The sequence below is a fragment of the Alosa sapidissima genome, chromosome 15, assembly GCF_018492685.1.
Source record: "Alosa sapidissima isolate fAloSap1 chromosome 15, fAloSap1.pri, whole genome shotgun sequence".
Lineage (NCBI taxonomy): Eukaryota > Metazoa > Chordata > Actinopteri > Clupeiformes > Clupeidae > Alosa > Alosa sapidissima.
In genome coordinates, this window is record NC_055971.1 from 31087353 (window position 1) to 31092909 (window position 5557).

Sequence of the window (5557 nt, forward strand, 5' to 3'; positions counted from 1 at the left end):
AATGTGTAAAAATACCCAACAGCCGGTCCCGTAAGAGCTGGCGGAGAGGTAAAGCATTGTGTTTTTTTCTCACAGCGGGCAAAAATCGAGGTCAGCTCATACGCAAGTCGCGTTGTGGTCCGGGTCTTTCATCTCCTCTCTTTCTTTTTCCTTCGTCATTGTCTGTCTTTTTTTTTTTTTTTTTTGTCTTTTTCTTTCCCTGCCCTCTCTCATTGAGTCTGTGTCTGTGTAATTGATGAGAATGATTCTCCATGGTGGCTTTGGTTGGGGTTTTGTATGGTGATTTATGGCACCAGTGGTCTGCACCCTTTCCATACCACTTAGAGAGATGGTGGTGGTTCACCACTGTTCCACTGCAGCAACATTAGGAAGTCATATATCTGTCATCTGTCTGTACTCGTTGTATCAGAGGGGAGATTCCTTCAGTTGATGGGCCATCTGGAAGTGGCCTTACATTATGTAAAAAAAAAAAAAAAAAGAATCTCCTTGCATATTTGAGTGTTAATTTGTGGTCTCAAACTGCATAGCATTTTCCATGCTAATTGATAAAAGATGTGCTAAACTTTTGCTAGTTATCTACTTTCATGCGACTCAATGTGGGTTTTAGTTTGAGGGGGAGGAAGAGTAGCTTGCACACTGCGCCAACAAACTCCAACAAACACCAACAGTTGGGTCAGTGTGGGCCGGGAGACATGCAGATCAGGTACCCACAACACCACAGTGTGGACTGGCAGTTGGTTTTATGAACATTCTAAAGACTATTTCCAACAACTGCCAACTTTAGAATGTTTGAGATTGTTGGTGTTTGTTGGAGCAGTGCGCAAGCTCCTTTAGGCTACCAACGACTGCACACTCATGTACTGCTCCCTGCTCATGTGTGCTCTACATTTGGAGTGACAGTCATCCTTTCACAGTTTCACATCATTTCTCCTGTGTTGATCATGTGCAGTACAGTCCTTAGCTAACTGAAGACTTCCACTCACTGTCCACACACACACACACCTTTTACCCAAAGAGCCTCTATCAGCTTTCATCTGTCATTAGGCTGTGGACAGGCATCGGGCTGACCTTTGGTAGCCTAGCCCTGAGCTAAAGTGCTTTATAGCATGGACGTGCTACTGCCCCGAACTGGCCTGAAAAGGGAACGGGATGGGGTTGCTTGGACAGGGCAGTAGGTCGGTGCTCCTCGTGCAGATTTCCTGTTAGCTGCTGCCGCATCTGGCCCTGATCCATCCCAGATCTGGGCCGCAACCTCTCCAGCACAAGCTGCTGTTTAGTCTGCCTCCCGCTGCTACTATCTATAGCTACTGCGTCTCAGATGACCGGCAAATGTCCATGTTTGCATCGATCGCCTCCACACACACACACACACACACACACACCCACCCATCCATTATTTTTGAAGACCTCTCTCCGACAGTGGGTATTGATCTATAATTCGCTATGAGTGCAGTCAGTTGAGCTGATGGAAACTTCATCCGCTGGCACTTGAGCCTAGACTGAGGTTTTTGAAGTGTGCCTCATAATTGGCCTTCCACTCGACCAGTGGCACCTCAGACTGAGGTTTAAGAGATGCCCCTCATAATTGGCCTTCCACCCAAGCAGCAATGGAATGGACATCACATTCCAGGAAGTAGTGTGTTATAAGCACGTCCCTGCAACTTTGAAAATATTTTTGTTTTTCAATGTTTTTATTATTTTAACAATAAATCACGATTGAACCAAATAGTTATTCCAAGCCCTTAATTACAGTAAGCATTCATATGTCAGACTGCAGTGACAAATGTACAGTGGGAATTTCTAATCTATTAATAAGCGTTAAGTGATGCTGTGACATGTTAGCTGATTTAAAAAATAAAAAAAAACTGACAAAAAAAACTATATATTTTCTCAATATTGGGACTGTGAATATCGATTAATAATATGAAACCGAAGCAAAATACCTGAAACTGTTAAACAAAGGTTGACTTATTTTGAATCATTGTTTAGTCTTTAGAGTTTATGCTGTACAAAGGGACTATCCTCAAACTATTTCTCAAAGTTATTGATCTGATAGTTGTGTGAGCCAAATGTTCTAATTTCTTAATAAGAGCTAATGATTTATTTTTTTCTGAATACTGTGGAAATATTTTTTTTACATATCTGAACTACCATTTTTTCTTGTGTGCTCTTGTTTGACCATTTGATAATAAAAAGTAATTCTATCACTCAGTTGTCACTTGATACTGGTGTCTCCGATCTGTACACGTTCCCTCATTGAAAACAGGAACAGGTTTTTCTGGTGTCTGTATGGGTGTGTAATCATGTGCACAGAATTTGATTAAGGTACTCAACTTAGCTGGGAGAAGGAGTCGTATTTCTCTGTGGATTAATAACATTTACCTCAGGAAGGTGAGGTTTCATCTGAAGTTCCTGGTTATTGTTGTCTCTCAAACACAAGCACCCAGTTGGGTAGTGACGTCCCAGGGGCGTACGAGCGTCCTCAGGTATCTACGCAGATGATGTAATGTTATCACGTCTCAGAGGACCGGCACTGTGGTAGAGTTTTACTGTTCAAATGAGCCTCGGCTTAGGAAGAAACACAAACAAACCTAGACCAACTCTGTGATCTCCAGAGTTAGCAGAGCCAATGGCCAGAAATACCCTAAATCTGGAACAGTGGCTTGATTTCTTTATAAAGAAGTGCTAGTTCCACATTTACTTTGCGTATTTGCGGATATGTCGACAATTCAGTCAGTTAGTGCTGCTTAGTGGAATGCCCCAGGGTTTTTTTTTTGCACGTAACGGTCTCCTATCAAAAACAGTCATGTCACTGTTTGTCAAGCCTCTAGTCAGGAGAGAGGCGTGGTTCGTTTGTAGACCTATGTGTAGTTTGACATTATCTTCTTTAATGTGTATTACTGAGTTATCTTCCAATATCTATGAACATTTCAGCATCCTTATGTTGACATTCCAGAGTTATCTGTATGGGTTACACAAGTTTGTGGCTATGGAGAAATCCAATCATTTGGCCATAATTCCAGTTCAAACAGATGAATAGCACAAATTCCAGTTGTGCAAAAATCCTGTTATCTTGGAAGCAACTTTGTGTTTTTGAAAGAGACTAACTAGCAGCTAGCCAAGTAAAAGTCTCCAACTTCAGTCCAGCAATATGCAAGTGACACTTGTGTTATTTGAATTGGAGTGGCCAAGGCAGATATGGCCTTTCCTCAATATTGAGAACACTAGTTATGAACTGAGCAACACCACACTCTAGTGGTCATTGTGTCTAAATTCACATTGACTTATCTGATAGAATTGACTCTATGTAAAAACAATGAAATTACTTTAAAACGATTAAATAAGGGTTCTAATTCAAAAGCAAGAGCACTTGGAGAGCTGAGACGCAAGCGGCAGCACCATACCACATTTGGGACTCAGAGGCCATGGGGACCCAGGTCCAGTTCTGACCTGCGGTCATGCCCCACCCCACCTCTCTCCCCCCTCACTCGCTTCCCGTCACTCAACTGTCCTAAAGTTATGTGATCCCCTTTAACACAGTTAAGTTAGATGGTGTCATGAGCTTAATAACGAACTTAACACAGTTAAGTTAGATAGTGACAGTGTCCACCTGAGCTGAATAACGAACTTAACACAGTTAAGTTAGATAGTGACGGTGTCTACCTGAGCTGAATAACGAACTTGAATACAAAATTCTCTAAGAGATAATGCCTGGAGTTAGATTAGATGACTTTCAAATAATCTAACACAGGTCTTGGGTTATAGTGTCTGTGTTTCTCTCAAACTAATGTCTACCAACAAATGGATCACTGAACTAGCCTGGGTGAACCCAGACCAATCTGTGGGTGCATAACTGAACTAGCCTGGGTGAACCCAGACCAATCTGTGGGCGGATCACTGAACTAGCCTGGGTGAACCCAGACCAATCTGTGTGCGCATTTGAATTTGCTCTGCAGATCTGTCTGGCAATGGTCCCATTGGAGCGCAGTTAGGTATGAGGTTCACCCAGGCCATCCCTGCACCACATTGCACCGGAACAGGGCTCAGATAGCTCATGTACAGTGTGTTGTGTTGGGTCCAATATGTCAGTGCATGGCCAGTGTTGGGAAGGTTACCTTTAAAATGTATTCCACTACAGATTACAGAATACATGCCCTAAAATGTATGTTGTAATGTATTCTGATAGATTACTGAAAGTGAGTAACGTATTTTGGATTACATTAGCATTGTATTATATTTTATTAGCAGTGGATGAAACATTTATGTGAGGTCATGTGAAGTTGTAAGACCCATAGTGTCAACAACAACCCACAACCTGCTTTACAGTGAGGATGGATTGATATATAACCCTATGTGCTATGAAACAGAACCTAACAGAGATGTTTTGTCTACGCATTGGATGAAAGGCTAATTTTTATGAATTTCAACAGCACAAGAGGAATTACATGCCTTTTTGCAAAACACTGTCAAGAAACGAGAACCTGTACTGACCTAAGACATGCTGGCTGGATATAGGTCCTATTGGCCTACAACAAAACTCATTTTACTCTACATGCCCTCAGATGTTTTTCATTTAGGCCATCAATGTAAACTGAGAGGGAAAGCTAAAGGAGCCACCTGAGGCTACATGTTGTGATTAAAGTATTTTAATTTGAGCTTGGCCTACATTTTATAATGATTTAAATTGTAATCCCTTGAATGTATCAGTGTAACTGTATTCTGAATATCAGCCGTTTAAATTGTAACTGTATTTAAAACACAGATACTAATTTTTTGTATTTTAAAATACGTAATCCAGAATACATGTATTCCATTACTTCCCAACACTGCGCATGGCACAGTTTACTCTGGTAAAGTTGGGTCCATTATATCAAAACGTGAGCTCCAATACGTGGCCTCATGATCTCATGACATGAAAACATTGTTATTGAGTGCTACTCTAAAAATAAATACACAACAGAGAAAGAGACAAGTTGCTTGTGAACTGTTTACTTGTCAAATCAATCATGACATTCCATTCAAGACTATGTAGACTATTTATTGTTTATTAGGCCCTAGATGACTCTGAAATAGAATAGATTGTGCATGTACTTACATATTATAATACACTTCAGTAAAATAATACAATAATTCAAATAATCAAGTTTAATTGATTGAAATAATACCATCCAATCACTGCAGGGCTATGGGCAAGCCTGTGCTAGGCCTCTTTTGCCCTCTCTTGCTAACTGTAATTGGAGCTTTGCCATGCTGGTTATGCCCTCAGCTCTTGTTGCAGCCCTCACCTGATGCTCTCACCTTATTTGGCCAGCTGCATGATCCATTCCCCAGTGTGAACTTCCCTCGTTAGCCAGTGCAAGTGTGCCTCACCTCCAGCTTTTCTTTTGTCCTCCTTCCTTTCGTCTGTTGTACTGCATTCCAGAAACTAAATCGGAATGTGGAATGCTTTATTAGAATGTATTAATTCTAATAGAGCATTCCACACACACTCACAGGCAAGGTCAAAACTCCATAGGCACCAATTTATAATCACAGGCTAATGTTTTTTAAAATGAAT